A 19,243-nucleotide genomic window follows, 5' to 3' on the forward strand; every position below is an offset into this window, starting at 1 on the left:
ACTCATTCTTGTCCTCTCTCCGTTACTTCTCCTTAACCTCATCCTCATTGCCCTCTTATCTTTGCTCTCATTTGTTTTCATCCCCATGTCTTTCCTCCCGCTCACTTCTGCTTACCTCCATCGCTTGACGCCCCTTTCACCTCCTCTCATCTCCATGCCTCATTACCTTCCTCCTCTTTTCCTCATCTCCATCCCTCTTCTACCCTCACATCCTCTTACCTCCATCCGTCGTTGCTTCCCCTTCACATCTCTTCATCTTCACCCCTCTCTTGCCTTTCTTTTGCATGTCCATTCTTTTTTTCCTCCCTCCCCTCCCCTTCACATCCCCTTCCCCCGCTTCCCCCACCTCCATCACTCGTCCGTCCATTTCTCTCCGCCTGCCGTCTCTTTTGCTTCCCTTACTTTATATCTCCCAAACTTATCCCATTATTTTCCAGGCTCTCTTCCTCTCTCTCCTCCACCCCTCCTCAGCTTTTCTCCTACAGCCTTTGTCCTAAATTTCTCCAGTGCGATTGCGTCCCTACATTATTTTTATTCTTATCACTGGGTTATTTTATTCAGCTTTGGTAGTTGTCACAGTGATAGGGTTAACTTAATTCTCCTTTACCCTCAGTGCTTATTTGCCTTTCATGCTTTCATTCAACAATATTTTTTAGCTTAGAATGAGACTTCTTGTCATAGAAATTTATTAATCTTCTGTGCTTCCTTCTCTACAGCTACCTTATATATATTCTTTTTTTTTTTTTTATCATATTTCCGAATGATCATGTTCTATAATTTATCTACATCTTACTCTCGCTCATCTTCCTATTACAGTTACTTGTTTTCCGTTCGACTCTCTTCTTGTTTTCTTTCTTTCTTCTGTTTACATATAAAATGCCATCTTTTCACAACCCCCTCGTTTCGCTCTCTATGTTCCTTCTCCCCTACTACTTCGCATCTCCTTTTTTCGACCCTCAGTTAGCGTTACCTGTTCCCTCAATAGTCTCTTTTTTCCCCTTCCACTCTTCTCCATTTTAACTGTTCCAGATTCTCTTTCGTTCTTCCTTTTTTTCTCTTTCTTTATAAATTTCGTTTTCTCTGTATTTCATTTCGTTTCCTATAATTATTTCCATACCTCATATTGTATCATTACCTTTTCTTGCTTAATTTTACCACTCACTTCGTCTTCCTTTTATTATCCTCACTTTCTCCATTTTCATTATCGTTTAAAATCAATATCTTTTGTTTTCCTTCTTCATAATGCTCGTACACTATCTCTGTAATCCGTCTTCATTCACAGGCCTTCATACTCTTTTCATATCACTTAATCTCATTTATCCTAATTTCTCTTTTTTCCTGTCAGTTCTCATCTGCTCTCTGCACAAATTCGTTTTCCCTCTAATTCTTATTATCTTTACTCTCGCGTCGTGTGCGTTCATTTTTCTCCATTTCCTGACTTTTCTTCTTTCCTTTCTCATAAATTCTGTAGCCATAGTTCTCATGCATCTCTCTCCTCATCAGTCTCCTTACTCTTTCCTCCTCTTTTCTCCCCACTTCATCCCAGTTTTCATTCTTTTTCCCCTACCCAGCTATCTGTATTCTCTCTCTCTCTCTCTCTCACACACACACACACACACACACACACACACACACACACACACACACACACACACACACACACACACACACACACACACACACACACACACACACACACACTTCCTATTTACTCGTACTGTTTTGTTTGCCATTCTCCACCCCTTTTATTCACTTCTGCTGCTCTGCTATCCTCTTTTCGTGTCTCCCTCACTCCTCTTTCCTCTCCCCTGCCACCCCGCGGCCCCTCATCAATAAAGCCACAACAGCCCCGCTCACCGTGTTGATACAATGGACCGCCAGAGGGACTATCAGGCACGGCAGACACCTCACCCCTCCCCTCACCTCCCCTCTCACCCTTCACCCCTCCTCCCCTCACCTCTCCTCTCACCCATTACCCCTCCTCCCCTCACCTCTCCTCTCACCCTCCACCCCTCCTCCCCGCACTTTTCATCTTCCTTCTCTCTACCCTTTCTCCCCTTTCTCTCTTCCCTCATCATCCTTGACTGTACACCTCTCACTCTTCACCCCTCACTATACGCCTCTCACTCTTCATCCCTACTCCCCTCATCCCTCCTCTTCCCTCACTCTACCTCTCTCATTCTTCACGTTTTCTCACACCCCTCATCATCCTCATTCTGCCCCACTTACCCTTCATATCTTCCTTCACTTACTCCTGCTTTCTCACCCATCATTTCACTTCACACCCTTCCCTTCTCCATCACCCCTCCCTTCACTTATCCTCCTGTCGCCTCTTCATTGTTTCCCTTCTGCATTTCCCCGTTTCTAACCCTTCATCCCTTCCTTTCTTCCTTAACTCCACCCTTCACTCTTCCCTTAACTCTTCGCCCCTTCCCACACCCTTCACCCCTCTAATCATCCATTACTCTGCCCCTCCCTCATCACCCTCCACTCACCTTCCCCTCACCTCCCCTCAGCGCCATTTCGTACTTTCCTTTCCACCTATGACGTAAGTCCTTGTGTAATACCCCTACTCTTCTCCCTATATCCGTTCCCACCTGCTTTTATCCCCTTACCTTCTTAATTCCTTCAATCCCATGACATTCTTTTTATTCTTACTTTGTTTAGTTTATTGTATTCAACTTGGAAAGAGGGATACGGTTTCTAATGGGTTACATGAGAGTTCTTCTAACCTTGAAACTACGAATCTTCTTTCCAAATATTAATAAAACTCTTCTGAAAGTGACATGAATGTTATACAGATGACGTTGCTGTATTGAAGGGGTTAATTAGTGCCATTCCGTCCTTTGATATTTTCTCTTCCTGCCGCTGGATGTCTTGTTATTAAGATTCTTTATTGACCACCCAGTACTAGCCCCAACGCTCCGGGAAACATTGTCGATGAGAGAGAGAGAGAGAGAGAGAGCAAGGAGACATGTTAACTCATATACTCGTGTGGTGCAGTTTTCGTCCTGGCTTCAACTACGAACAGGGTGAGGAGATACGGATGTTTTTATTCACTTTAGGAGAGATCCCTTCGTAATGCAGGGTTTAGCAACAGCCTTCACTAACTCCTTCGTTATGGCACCCACATTCAGTTTCCTCCTGCCTGACAAACCCCTTCACTTCGGATACATTTATTTTATTCCTACCACTGTCAGATCAGTTTATTCTACTGATAAATTAGAAAATCTCTCCATCAAGATTATAATTTTATATTCTTTTTTTATTGAACCAGTTTTCATCTCATCATAAACTCTTTAATAAACATGATCTACCGAGCCTCTCCCTTCATTACCGATAATGATGTATATACTAATAGGCTCTCCTTTTTCTGTGTTCGGCTCTGCCCATAGGCTTAACAAGCTGTTTTCTGAGTCCCAGCAGTCCCTCTTCGTGTCACGCACCTTCACGTGTCACAGTGTATTAGAGTGGATATATTTTTTTTAATTTGTTGAGGGGTCACGTGGAAGGTCATAAAGCCAGCCTAAACGAAATTTGAATGATCGAGCTGATTTCTGACTCAGGCTAGAACAGAACTCGCATCCATTCGGACAATAGACATCTATAACTATTCTCCCACCAGATCTACGTATCTCCAGTCGTCTTTATTACAGTACTCTGCTCCTTAACGCTTTACCCTACACAACTACACAATTTACTAATATTTTACTCCATATTACTCTTACCCATACGACTGCATACTGTATGTTTAATAATAATATTCGTCTCCAATATTATGCTTTTTTAACATTATCCCCTATGCATCTGCACATCTCATGTCTGTATTACATTATTCCACAATACACCCCCTTTGATTATGCTTATCTTCAGGATGCGGCGTGACAGTTTTTTCACTTAAACTTGAGTCAGATTTTCGTCGCTTTTCAACTAATTTTACGTAACATAATGAGAGAAGAAAATACAATGCAGCTGCCCCATAAAGTTTCCATGGCACTTCTTCATGACTGGCACTATATTCTAATGTACATGGACGTTTACAGTTCAGCATTCAAAATAGAATGATGGCAGTTTAAGGTTGTTAGAGTAAATGAAGTATAACTCGACTGGTGTTAAACATGACAATATTCATTCTAATACCACATCTCCTGCTTCCTGTTGTTTTCATGCACTGCTCCTCTGTATATTATTCTCACCTTTACAACAACCTATTTCAAACTTCTCTTCTCCAGTGTTATCCTCCTTCATAACGCTTTCCTCAGTGCATCGACATATCTCCATAGTATAACATGGCTCATCATAAATGTAACAAAGTTCTCTGCATCGCCTTTCGCAAACCTCCTCAGCCTTCTTCAGTACTATCGTCCTCCACTTTACTTTTCCTTATACAGTGCCCATTACCTCAAGTAGCCTATTATCTCGACTGCTGCTGAGAGTGGTACTAATATCCCTGCTGAACGTATGACATTAACTGGCAGAATCATGAATAAAAAAGATAAGTCGCCATATTACTGAAGGGATTAACACAGGCATTTAGACTACTTCTTGAGGTAAATTGAATAGTATAACCATAGCCATGATGAGTTATAAGTTATCTTTCCACAAGCGTTAAATCTTGCACATTTAAATTTTCCACCTGATCCCAATCTTCTTTCTCTCCACACTCCTTTCTTCTTCTTCCCCACGCCCCTTTCCTCTCCTTTCTCTCTACGTCACTTTCTTCTTCCTCTTTCCTACACTTATTTCTCATCCTTCCTCACCTTACCAGTTTCTCCTTCTCCCACTTCACGCCCATTTTTTCTCCCTCCACTTCATTCTTCGTTCCCCTACACCCTTCTTTCTTCATCTTTCTCTCCATATCCTATCTTCTTCCTCCCCACAACCCCCTATTCTCTTCCTCAGCCTTTAATACTCTCTTTTATCTTCCTCTTTCCTCTCCCTCCTCTCCCTCCTTCCGCTCACTTCCACTCTAACCTATTTCTATCTTCTATCCCAGCGGTTCTCAAACTTTTCAGTGTATGACCCTATTTGGAATATTTCAAGACTTCGCGACCTCCCCCCCAGAGAGAGAGAGAGAGTAACCGGTATATAGCCTATCGTAGTTATTATGAATATGCTAATAGTGTAATAAGGATAATTACAGTTTCAGTTAAGTAAATAAAATACCTTGAAAGCATTAGGACTATTCTATGTCCCTGCGACCCATTTAAATTCCTCTCGCGACCCATAGTTTGAGATTCACTGTTCTATGCCTTACTCCACTTCCCATCTTCCCTCATTTCCACTGTACCCAAACCCTCCTCTTCCCCCTCCTCCTCTTCCTTACCATCCCCACTCTCACTCTGATCTCTCCCTCTCTCCTTCCAATCCCCTCTCCCCCCTCCCCCCCGTCGCATCCCCTCCCCTCCTTCCCAATCCCTCTCCCGTCTCCCCCACTTCCCGGCCAGTCAATATATCTGAGTGAGAGATGAGAGGTTCCGGATGAAGACAGTTTTTCTTTCTTTTCATATCTTAAAGCCCTGTGTTCGCCGATTTTTCTTCGGATTCATTAATATTTCGCCACTTTTTACCATGAATAATTGGAACGGATAATAAATGAGTAATCTGATTGGAACTGAAGCGGGCTTGGCTGTTTTTTTAATGTTGTCTGTGTCTTAAATCCACTTACTTAATGCCTTTTCTTCGGATCCTTAATACTTCTCTCATTATCCTTAAAAGACTTGTAATTCAGAAAATGTTCTAGGTATATTAAAGAATTTCTTGAAAATGTATGTAACCGTCAGGACAGTCAGTTGGGAAGAAGGGGAAGAACGAAAAATATCGCCAAAAGCAGCATTTAATCAGAATTATAGACTGTGATCGTACGAGAATAACATCATTTTATTGTCAAGCTCTCCGGGAATTTGCAGTGTGAGAAGGAGAGAAATAATCATCAGTGATCTCATGTAAACCAAGGGAATCATATAAAAGTAAAAGAAAGCAAAGAAGTGGTGTAGAAAGCGAATTGTGCGGCATCGGAAAATGTGTAATGCTGTACATAAAGACCACACTATCAAAAGTAGTCTCATACCAGCAAAAAGTGACAAAAAAAAAGGGGGGGCAAGGAAATTATTGATACTTGCCTCACATACTTACCTCACGGGCCCTAACTCTCACACCATTACCCTCACTTCACGCTCACCGCTCATCATTTTCCATACCTCAGCGACCCACGTACATGATCACCTTCAAGCCATAGTAAATTTCTCATCCTTTTTCTTCACTCCTTCAACGCATAAACCCTCAACATCTACTCTCTTTCTCTCAGACCCTAGACTTATACTCTTAACCCATACATCCTATCGACCGTGCCGGGGTTTAGATTCTCTGCGCTACCTCTTGTCTCTTTTCATGTCTCTTTCCTTTAATCAAACATTCCTTCTCATATTTCCCTCTCATAATCACTGTCACACACTCTCTTCTTCAATCACGTATGACTCACACTGCCTGCAATTTCACCCTCTGCTCTCATGTCTCCTCTCATTTCTTCTCCTCTTACCCACCTTCTCGTCTTCTGCATTCATCATCACACATTCCCATCTTTATTTAACCAGTACATTAACTCTCAAGGAAATTTCCCCCCCCCCCTTCCCCCTGTAAAAAGTTCTGTTATTATTTCACTCTTCATTCATCTTCCTTCCTAGGTCATTCATCCACTCATATTTTCATCTTATCCATAGTACACTCACTCTGTCATAGAAATTTACCCTCTCTTCCTAAAGTCTCTCCTCACTAACTTTCTCTACTGATGCATCCAGCCTCACAGATTCTCTTGTTTATTCACAAAACACTCATACAAATATGTATATTCACGCATCCATCGTGCTCATTCATTTTCTCCCTCTAAAATAGCGCCTCTCTGACCTTCACTTCCCACTCATTCATCCTCACGCATTCTCATCTTCATTTACACAGCATACAAATGCTGTACAGCTTCACCCCTTCCTTTCACTCCCTCTTTTTTCGTGGTTCCCTTCCGTACCTACTGTCTCCCTCCCTGTCGTATCTTTCAAGCCTTCAGCTTTCACTCTGGCGATACTTTTTCTCTCTTCACTTTCCCCTGTCTCATCATGTTATGCTCACATTTTTTTTTTTCCTCCCATCTGCATTTTTCACCCTCGATGTCTCACGACCCTCCGTTATACCACTTATTCACACACTTCCTTCTCGCATTCTTACATATATAAATCCATTTTCTCACCTCACATACGGTATATACATTCGCAAACATTCATATGCACATATTCCATTCTCAGATACGTATAAATACATACTGATTTCCCACACCCTCGCAAACACACCTGTCATTCTCATACCTTCAAAAACATAATTTTACTCACTCCCTCACATACAAACACTTTTTCTTGCACCGTTACACCTTTACTCCATTCTCACACTCCTGCATATACACATTTCAGTCTCACACCCTCACAGACACACTGCATTCCCAAACCCTCACACACACACACACACACACACACACACACACACACACACACACACACACACACACACACACACACACACACACACACACACACACACACACACACACACACACACACATTCAATTTCTCACTCTTCCCTCCCCACTATTTTTTCCCATATTCCCTTTCCTTTTCTGGCTCTCTAATTGTGTTACTCTTCCATTTACACCAGCCTTTGCCCTCCTCTCGCCTCCCTTTGTTTGATAAATGTCTCTTTTTGTGCGATAGTTCAGCGTGTTATTCTCCCTCTTTCATGTACTTCTTCCTGCTGTCATCTGTTACTTCCTGGTATTTTTTTTACTTCTCGATATATATGTATTTTTTGAAGCACTCTGTTTTCTCTTTGCAACTTCTTCAGCTCCTGGACATGCTTTATATTGTGTTCTTTCTGTTACTAGATGGTTATATGCACTTTATGAGAGCTCGCAGGCAGTCAAGAAATTAACTAAAAGCATATTCAACCCCTCCTGTTCGAAGAGCATATCCAGTCAATGGTATCGTCCAGAGACAGCAGAGATTAAGCAGAATTAGGGCAAAAGTACTCAGAGGGCAGAGTGATGCAGTGCCTGACCTTTAACCTCGTCTTGTGACCTTCACCTTTTACTGATCTGCACTCTAGTCGGATCACTGCTTCTCATTACCACACGCAATATATTTGTCAAGTTTGATGCAGCTCATTCAGGCGTTCATGAGATAAAGATAAGCCCTGAACATTGGCTTTGATCCCGGACATTGACTTTAACTGATTACCACCAATATTCAGTCGCTTTTACCCCCATCCTTTACAAAATATATGTCTGTTTTTTTATTTAACCAGATCAGGCACTGATGATATATTTTGCAGACGTACCGGTATATACTTGCACAGACACATATCCAAAAACAGACTGGGTCGCTATAGTTATATCTTCTGCGTTGCAAATAAATACATCTTAGAGTTAAATAGGTTAACTTCATGTAACGACCAACACTCTCATACTGGAAGGTTCAGTTCACTAAAGTACGTAAGCTCAGAAGGGTTATTAAGGCAGAAAATAAGGTTTTGCAAAAATCTCTAGGCCTCCTTTAATAAACCACCTGTAACAGTCGGCGATGATCCCTGGACCAGAACTGTGCTCCTGGATAAACAAGGGCGAGGAGGAACAACTTCTATCCAATTATCTGACCGTACCGTTGTGAGCTGGGCGTGCTAAGTAATATAGACGTTTGTGACAGTAATGTCCATATCAGTGATGACGGTGGGAGTGGTGACGTGACAGTGCTGTAATGAGCATGGACCATTGCAATGATGAGCTGCCACAGGCTGAATTGGAACTACTGAAGGGGTTCCGACAGGTTAATTATGCATCGTCTTACTGTTGAGCACAGCGAGATTGTTGTATCATGTGTGTGTGTGTGTGTGTGTGTGCGTGCGTGTGCGCGTGTGTGTGTGTGTGTGTGTGTGTGTGTGTGTGTGTGTGTGTGTGTGTGTGTGTGTATGTGTTGCTTTCGGATCATTAACTATTCTCTGTGTTTGCAGGAAGGACAAGGAATGGATTATGTAAAATCTTTCCATGTCTGATGTTTTTTCAGCAAAAACTAATTATAAATTGATAATAAGTAAGACAACAACAGATGCGAGCAAATCCTCATTTCCAGAAGTGGTGGAATTACCCTGACAGGCCTCTTTCTTATGAGACTGGCGTCCATATTTTTGCTTAAACCTCATGTACTTTGAGGGTTATAAAATAATTTTAAATTTCGAAATCGAAAATCTTACAGAGGTGCCTCTCAATATCAGGTCCAGGTATGTACACAAAAATTTATAAGGCATGAAGCCAGTCAACGAGCTTTGGCAAGAAGAACTACAAGAAGAGCCAGAGGATTTTTTTTTTTTTTTTAATTGGGAAATGGAAATACTACAGGAAGATGGTCGAAAGTTGGTTTTCAAGTCCGGACCTTGGTATATTTAGTCTTGTTTTCATCAGTGTTAACCAGAGATGCAGGCCAGTGAACCAAGCCTCTGTTCTCCACGTATTAGCAGCTGATATAGACCTGGTTGACCCTCGAAACACCAGAGGAAACCCGAGGACAAACTTGGCGGGCGTGTTCTTTGAGGGGAAGTTGTGTCTGGGGCTATATTCATGAAAGAGCTTGTCCAGTTTCTTCGGTAAACACGCGTTCTAGGCAGTTATATAATTATTGCTGTGAATCATTTAATTTTGTCGTATTATTCACTATTAATTTTTACCGTCGTTTGTTCGTACAGTGTTTGATAGGTACATGAAAGATGATAAACGAACAAACAGTCGATCGTGTGCGTTAATTATTGTCAGGAATAATGTAGCTGTGTCGTAATTTTCACTATTAATATTCCTTGCAATTTGGCCGTGAAGTGTTTAATAGCCACATGAGCGATGATAAACGAAAAAAAAACAAAAAAAAAAGGCGATCTTATACATTGTTTATTGTCAGGAGTTATATAGTTTTGTGGTATTTTTACGATCATTTTTCGTTATATTTTGGTCGTGTAATTTTGATAGCTGCATGATGGCTGATAAACGAACATACAGACGGTCTCATACATTAATTTTTGTTAAGAATAATTTCGTTTGTGGTATTATTTAGCTGTTATTTTTCACTATATTTGGGCTGTGTGACGATTGGTAGATGCAGGTGTGAAATCAAACTTACAAACAAGCAGTCTTACGTATTAGCTGTTGTCTGGAATGATTTAGGTTTGTCGTCCATATCAGTATTTATATTCACCGCATATGAATACTGATATGGTAGCAGCGTGAATGAAGAGAAACGTGTAGACAAGCAAACTCAAACACAACTTTGGCCCGAGAAACTACGTGAATGCCTCTCCATGCCTCGAGTGGTGTCGATCTTATCAAAAGTTTCCTCCACCGCAAGTCTTTTTAGAGGCCAGACTCCCGCCAACTGATAATAGACACCGGGATGGAATATCAAGGAAAAAAAAAACAGTTGCATGGAAGTGAGTGATGCAGATTCAAAGAGGGAATCAGAACAAGAAATGAATAATTCAGTTCACACGACCGAATTATTAAGCGACTGCGCGAAGGCATGCTATTTTGTTATTACGGTCTTATTTTTTTTTAACACCTGTAATTCTTAGATGTGAATAGCTTGCATCACGTAAACAGTGTGGAGTTAACAACGATAATAAAGAAAAGTCAGACGTATTCTGTTGGTGCTGGAGAGGGGCGTATTACGCGGTATCGCTGACATGGTTGGGTGGCCCCGCTACCTGGTTTTAGTAACACCCCTCAGCTCCTCACCCATTCCTTGAAAAAAAGGTGGTGGACTGCAAGAGAGAGGCAACTTCAAACTGCAGTCTGCTGGGTTCACATTCAGACGAACCGATGATTACAACTACTCTAATACTACACATTCTATCAGTATCGCACGCCTCATAAATTATCGTGAAAATTTGGGGTTTATTCAACTTTTCAATATGCCACATTTATTACTAGGGAGCAAAACCAATGATATCCTGAGCAAACAGCAGAATAAAGTGAGGGATTATCTGATAAATCTAATTTAGGATCTTTGAAAGAGCAAACTGTTTTAATTCTGTTAATACTGGTTAGTACTGTTGTAACAGTATTGTAGTACTAATATTGTAGTAGTTGTAATGTTGTAGTTATATATGTTTTGATTTAGCAGTGCCATGAATTGTTCAGGTAGAAAAATTACACCCACAGAAGGTATTCGTGTTTACTGAGAAGGTAAAAGTTTCATCCCGACTTGGACTTCCTTCTGGTGCGGACCCTCGTCATCCGAGAGCATGGTCCGAGTCGGGTCGTAACTGTTATGTATCTTCGTAAGCAACATTCTGTTTGTGGGTATAATTTTTCTATACCGTAAATGTAGTTGTTGATGGGGGCATTGGCGGTCTTGAATAGTTTGTGAAGTCAGCTCGAGTACGAACAAAAATGTACTCAGTTATTACCAGTTGAACCTCGTCAGTCCGGTGCGTATTTTCAACTACATTCTTTTTACCAGAAGAAGATATTCAACTAGGAAGAGCCTTACCACGTGAAGTAGCCATTGAATGCTATTTACAGCCCCACAGGTCAAAATGCCTTTCCGAAGAACAAAGTACGTCATCAAAGTGAAAGGTTTAATACGTCTCTTGCTTTGACCTGCAAGGAAAAATTCATAGCTACGAGAGAGAAAAAAATATGATAATTCGTACCGATTACAGATACTATAATGCGAATATTAGAGAATGTTCTGCTGCCTGAAAGGAAAGTTAGATTCCAGGCTGGGACAGGGAGTTATCTGATTATCTGAATGTCATTAGAGCAGAATTTACAAATCTTCAACAAGCCCACAGCAGTTTCATAAATACACTCCCATTAATAGCATAGAACCAGTCCTAAGTGAGACAGCCTGTATTTATTAAGGACGGTGGTTATTATCTTTGAAATATGGCACGTGCAAAACACCAGAGTATGGTAACAGTCGCGAAGAAGTGCTGTGGAGAGGATGGAAAGCCGTCTTATTGTGTCATTCTACCCTGTAGCTGCTGAAAATAAGCCGCAAAATTGCAAAAATCTCTTCCAAGTTAATACGGACAAATTTTACAATGAAAATATGGCCGGCTCAGTTGCTGATACCTTATTAAGCGGGGCATTAAGCCGGGATTTTATGTGTTTATCGTGCAGTAAATAATTACATAATTTCCTTATTGTTATTGACACACAGATTGTTAAAACGAAGTTGCTAATAACTGCATTAGCATAATTGAATGAGGCTCTCGTTTTAGGATGGTAATGTGACTGGCGTATACGGTGTGTGGTTTCATGATGATGCGTCTGAAATTACCTTATTTGTGGGAAGTCCACTATAATCTTTTAATTCCCTCGCTTAGGTAAATAACTGGATATGAATTGAGCAGCTAAAATATTTAATTAAACTAGTAGGGTTATCTGTTTTTGTTAACCCTCTGACTGCTATAATTCTCAACTAAATTAAGTGTTCCGATGTAGCCAGAGTATATTATAGAACTGTGGGTAAATGATAGAGGGTGTTTGGGGAGCTATTACCTTTTTTATTTGCTGTTCGGACGTTTTAATTCATGAAACAAGTTCTTTAATATGGTACATACTATTCTCGTAGCATTATTACTTGCCTTCGACAGCTCACAAATCCATACAGTTTTCAGCAACCAGACAGATGGCCACTTTGTACACATTATTAAGAAAATGCACAGGGGTCCAATGATATCCAACATTATGTCCTAAGATCACTGCTTTATCTTCCATTTTTGCTTATGGTATTAATACAGACTAGGTAATGCCACAAACAAACGATATATGACATCCTCGTGAAACCAGATTTGCCGCGGAAGAGGCAGAATCATTGGCCATTTTGCAGTTACTGTCGTCTTTGGTCTGTTTCAGGTTAGTGTTCACTGATACTTTTTTGATCGAGTGTACCACTATTCACCTTGTACCGTCAGTCATATTGTACTACTTCGTATACTTTCAATTACCGGTATCCTATACTGCTAGTCTCTTTGTACTGCAAGTTTCTTTGTACTTTCAGTCACTTTGTACTTCCAATCCCTTCACACATTGAGTCACTTTGTACTTCCAATCCCTTCACACATTGAGTCACTTTGTACTTCCAATCCCTTCACACATTGAGTCACTTTGTACTTCCAATCCCTTCACACATTGAGTCACTTTGTACTTCCAATCCCTTCACACATTGAGTCACTTTGTACTTCTAGTCAGTTTGTGTTTCCAGTCACTTTGTGCCTTAGTGACTTAGTAACAGTCACTTTGCACCTTCAGGCACTGTTCTGCCAGTTACTTGGTGTTTCCAGTCACTTCTTCCCACCAATGACTCTTCTGTGCAGATGTCTAGGCATTAAAATATAACACACTACATAACAGTTGGAGACATTATTATTTTTTTTTTCAAGTGTCCAACTCTGGGCAAAGGCTTCAGGGCCTATTTCTCGGGGGCAGTTGCCTGTCCCAAGGCCCAGTAGTCCTCCAACACCTCCACATGTCACCACTTCGGCGCTAACACCTACCGTCCATATTGAATACATGCTAGGGCTCTCATACAGGACTGGTGTACTGGTATGAGCGGGAGTATTTTTACGACATGTCGGCGGGTCTTCTGGTAGATCAGGAAAGTCTGCTTTTATGAAATTCAAATCCGAAAAATAGGATAATCATCGGATAGTACGAGTATACCATGCGAACTGGGCCACAGAGCGACCTAGATACACCAGCCACGTCTTGTAAAATAATGCCTGCTCTGTTTCACAAGCAAACCATGTTACATATTTTTTTCTTATTCAGATGCGCTTCATACACACCTGTGACGTATACTGATTTTGTCGACCACCGAGTTAACGAGCGTTGCATCCCTTATTAATAACTGTATCTCCGTGCATATTTAATCAATACTTTTCGATCTCCTATCAGTTTTTAATTTCCTTAGTTCCATACTGATCTTTCACGCGCATAGTAGATATATTTTATTAAGGCAGGCAGGTGCTTCGTCGGTGTTCCCGGAAGCTGCCTCTGACTTGAATGTTTAATTTGCGCTGACAGTTTCTTGCGTTCGGGAAGGGAGAATGGTGGGTGGAAAGGCGGTTACGGGAACGCTGACGAGGGAAAGGAACTGGGAGAGGGAGAGGAATGGTGAGGAAAGTGTGATGGAGAAGTAGCATTAGTTTGATAGGGAGAGTTGCCTGGGTAATGAGCGAGGTGAAAGAAGGCTTATTTGAGAGAGGAGGAAAAATGAATGTGTGGGGAGCTGCGGAAGACAAATATGTATAACAGCGAGCACAAACATAGATCCACCTATTTCATCATATTACGAAGCAGTGATCAATTATTTTCGAAACCCACGAACGTAATTTATCCCATCATTTTTTTTTTCCAGAATATTATGTTAGACTAAAAGGTGGAACTATATTATTGTCCGCAATAGTACGCGGTTTTGAATGACACTGAGAGGATTCACTACCTAAACATGTTCTTGTATTACTGCGGTAGTAGTAGTAATAGTAGTAGTTGCCCCTTGTTCATCGGAAACGCGAACCTGATGAACTGTAGGCTGACGTATTCTTTCTTCGTCTCTCTACGATCCTCCTTTCAAGGGTAGGGAGTGAGTTGAGGGATGTTTGTATAACCAGACAGATGATCCGCGCGGTTATATAGGTGCCACCACGTGAAGACATCTCTCCAGAACCAAATTACCTCGATGCATCCAGGTAAAACATATCTTTTGATGCTCGCCTCTTCTTCACACCTGCCCCTATCTCACGTATTCAAAGGGCTGCTTCTCACTCTTTCATTGTCATTGCCTCTCCTAAGCCTCTCGTGATGAGCATTGTCCTCCAGCTTGCGCCAGTTGATTTATTGCAGTTGTTAGTGAGTCATGGAAACCTAAAAGTAATAATACTGTTACGTCTTGTACTGTATTTCAGATGAACCAGACGTTTGTATTCATTTGTGAGTGAGGCAGAATAGCTGAACAATGTTATCTCCTAAAAATAATCCTTTCCATTCCGCCTTGTATCTCTTTCCCTTCAGTCTCTCTAAACATAATCTCTCTCTCTCTCTCTCTCTCTCTCTCTCTCTCTCCGCGCCAGGCTCGCTCTAATTTCTTCTCTGCACTTTCCTTTCCTCCCGTTTTTTCTCGTTTACCTACCACTTCCGAAGGCACTCAATCCCCGCTCCAAAACTTTATCGCAATTACCATTTCCACTATTTACTCTTTCCTCTTTGCTCCATCTTATGGTTCCTACCTCCAGTACCCTTTTACTTTCCTCCAGTTCCCTCCTACTTCCCTCCTCCTCTAGTCTCTTCCCAATTACCTCCTTCTTCAGTCTTTTTTCTTACCGCCCCTTCCTACGCTCCATCTCCTTAATTTCTTGAATTGGGTGACGTATTTTACTGCATTGTCCTTGCTAATACCAGACGACTTTACTCTGCCTAGGTCTTTCCAGTTTGTAAAGTATATCGTTATATCGAGAAAAAAAAATCTTGAGGCAGCGAGAATTAAAAAAATAAATGCGGGCTTGAACTGAGGAGATTAATTTTCCAGTAAGGCCTTCACCTCTTCACGCTCGTTATTCCCTTGCCCCACTTCTGCCTTTCCTCACCAGTCTGTCGTCATCTTTCATTTCATACTGCCTCCCTTCACCTTTCCTTCCCCACCTGTATTTCCTCACCTGTCTCGCCTCACTTGTCTCCTCTCATCTATATCTTCTCACCTGCCTTTCTTCTGCTATCTTCCTTGCCTGTCTCATCTCACCTGGTTCTCGTTACCTACCTCTTATCGCTTTTCTGTCAGTCTGTCTCTCCTCGACTATCTCTCTTCATCTCTCGCTGTACATCCACCTTTCCTCTCCTGCCTTTACTTATTCATCCCTCTTCACCTGCTTCTCCACACCTGTCTTTCATCCTAGCGTCCCTACCGTACTAACCTTGGTATTCCGTAATCGCCAGTCGCTTTGAAAAATAGACCGAGGGCGAGTTTGATGTGGGTTTTACGATGCCCAGTCCAATTACGTTGATTTGCATGACTTACCTCATTCAGGACGATATTTGGACATACTTAAATCTCGGTTTTATGACTTTGAATCACAGAATGGCCCTGAATAATGTGTATAGAAATAGCATTAGTTCCTCCTTCACGTGATCAAGGTATAATGATGAGTCGCTCACTTCCTTCCTGACGTGTCGTAAAATCCAATCTGTAAACATAAACTAGTCTAAAGATAACATACAGTGGTCTAAAAATAGCTGGATAGTTAATTTCCTTCTTAACGTTGCGTAAAACCGAAGTCCAATGTAGGATTTGCTCATTCAAGTCTGTCTTCTGCTTCATTCCACTCAAACTCCCTTTCATTTCTCCATTGCATTTATAAGTCCCTGAATACGCGGACAAGGTATGTGTGGCTTTCATGATTTATAACCCCTTTAACCCAACGACGTATTTTATTATTCTTACGACCACCTCGTTAACCCACATAGAACGTTTTTATCATTTATTCTTGCGTTCTTCAGCTAATTTTATTCAGCTTAGGAGAGACATATGATTGTGAAGGGATTAAGGGACACTGTTCTTAAATCTGGCACTAATAATGTTCGTTTGTAAAATTTAAAGAGTAGTCTGGAGTTGGTAAGAATAAAAATACACCTAGCATTATTTTCAGGAGCTGCCACGGTAATAAACACCTTAAAAGTCTTCCCAGCTTTGTTGTCCGCAAGTTTCTTCCACGCCATAAATCATTCCATGGCGTCAGTCTTCAGGCTAATTATGTTTTCTTTTAAACTTAATGATAAACCTGTCCTCCCCAGCCCGGCATGTTGGTTAAAGTCTCCACTGCTCGCGTCAAATGAGCTTACTGAAAAAGTTTTGTTTGTTAATAGTATGTCAGGTTAACCACGTGAATCCTGGACGCCTGTTTTAGCTTATTCATTTTACTTCCGGATAATTACGTTTAATGTCGTGGGAATTGCGTTTTGGTTCACAAGGATTAATGAAGGCAATATCTAGCTTTTCTAAGGTAAATAAAAGTACCCTAAACACACAAAGAATAAGAAAAGAAAAGGTGCCCTATGACTCTTGTGGTTAATCAATTTTCTTGAATAGTAATGACAATGGCCTCACTTTGATATGTTTGCTGGGTACTTCTGAACCATTTTATTCATTTGAGGAGACTCGCCCTACAAACTACAGGATTGTGATCCATAGTGATGAAAATTTATTTGTGTTATAGACCTAAATGTTTTTGTGCTAGGCTGTTCCGGTTTTATCTTCTATTTCCTTTTACCAAAAATTTTCAGTGGCTCCTTACTGTTCTTAATATTCCAGGTGCATGAAAAATGTACATGTATTTTAAAATCGACAGTAGTCATGGTAAAACTTTCTCATTAGATTAGGACGTGATTTGCAGAGACAAGTGATGAAGCTGTAAATTGCTGCTTAATATTTTCACAAAGTTTAGGTAAGACTTAGGTAACCAAACTCATCAATCCCATTACCTAACCTGGGCTACTCACGTCAGTAAAGCTTCCATTCTCTTCATTTCTCACCTTCTCTTACCCTTCTAGACGTACAGTTGTTTTGATTTAGTGCTCTCTCTCTCTCTCTCTCATATTCGCGTCGCAGTGGTAATGTATTAGCCTAGATTTTTTTTTTTTTTTTACTTTCCAGACACTCGCCATCAAAACAAAGATAATTCGTACTGAAGGAGTTAATGAGGCTAATCTATCACTTCCTGATCGAAGCCTTTCATAAACAGAAAAAAATCTTAAAGAAAAATCAATATTAAACCACAAAAATGACATCCTCGGCTGAATCCATTGTCTTTTTGTATCGTATTCGTTTTCATTATGATCTTTCGTGTTATATTTCAGTCCTATAATTGTATTCTTATAGCGGTTTTCCTCATAGTCAGTAACCTCCTCTTCCTCCTCCTTCTCCTCTTCTTCTTCCTCTTCAGCTTCCTCCTCCTTCTCCTCTTCCTCTTCAACTTCCCCCTCCTCCACAACTTTCTCCTCCTCAGTAACTCACGCCACCCTTTTCCGCCCTTCACCCCTCCTTTCATGTCTTCCCTTCAGTTCTCGTAAGTTCTCCACTCACCTCTTCATCACATCTCAGTTATATGTCTTCCCTCCATCTTTCCCTTCCCCTCTTGTCATCTCGCATACTTCCCTCCTTTTCTTAGCCATTCTTCATTCAGTGAGAGGTATTTTCACTCATTTATCACTCTGTCTTCCTTGTTTTCTTTGCCTCAGTGTGCTCTGCTTTGTTTCTCTTTTTCCCTCTCCACTCCTTACAACATCCCCCGTGTGTGTTTTCCATTGATATCATAAGCTTAAGTTTCCTGGCAGTGACACGCAAGTATTGTGTTCTGTCTTGCATATTTCGAGACTCCTTCTCAAACGCGAGAGTATCCTTCTATCTCGTATTGCTCTTCCTGCTTGCTTCTCCTTATTTACACAGGGAAATATTTCATGTAATACAATGCATTTCACCCTTCAACCAGGAAGTATCGGAAGAGAGAGAGAGAGAGAGAGAGAGAGAGAGAGAAAGAGAGAGAGTATTAAATGCAAGAGTCAGAACCCTCCGGTTAATGTCACTGATATGGTGTGTGGGAGGGTGATCCCCTGTGGTGTGATGTGAGAAGATGGCGTATTGTACCGCTTTGTGTTGTGTTGTGCTGCTTCACGGCAGGCGCTCCGGTCTAAGAGGGCAAAGCATCTTGCGTTCGAACTCGTTAGTGCAAGGCAGACAAATGGAGCCGTTCCTAGAGAGATCCAACATCTAAAAGTTGTAACCTTTTAGAACATTCGCCATACATATTAAGAAATTGCTGTGCTTCCGTTATGTCCGCAGCCACCCTCCTCGTTGTCAGCTGTGTGGCATCTCCGCTCACCTGTGTCATTAGTCCACACCCTTTCCCCTCCCCTCCGGCCGCCCTGCATCCACTCTCTGTGCTAATTGTCTCTCCCAGCACGTCGTAAACAAACCCAATGAATATCTCCTCAGAATTACCCTGTCTGACACGGTGCATTCTCTGTGAAAGAATAAAGAAAGACAGCTGTTTTTCTGCTCACACACACACACACACACACACACACACACACACACACACACACACACACACACACACACACACACACACACACACACACACACACACACACACACACACACACACATTT

Source organism: Coenobita brevimanus, chromosome 78 (assembly GCF_032717465.1).
Source record: "Coenobita brevimanus isolate Jiangsu-jjx chromosome 78, ASM3271746v2, whole genome shotgun sequence".
NCBI classification, from domain to species: Eukaryota; Metazoa; Arthropoda; class Malacostraca; order Decapoda; family Coenobitidae; genus Coenobita; species Coenobita brevimanus.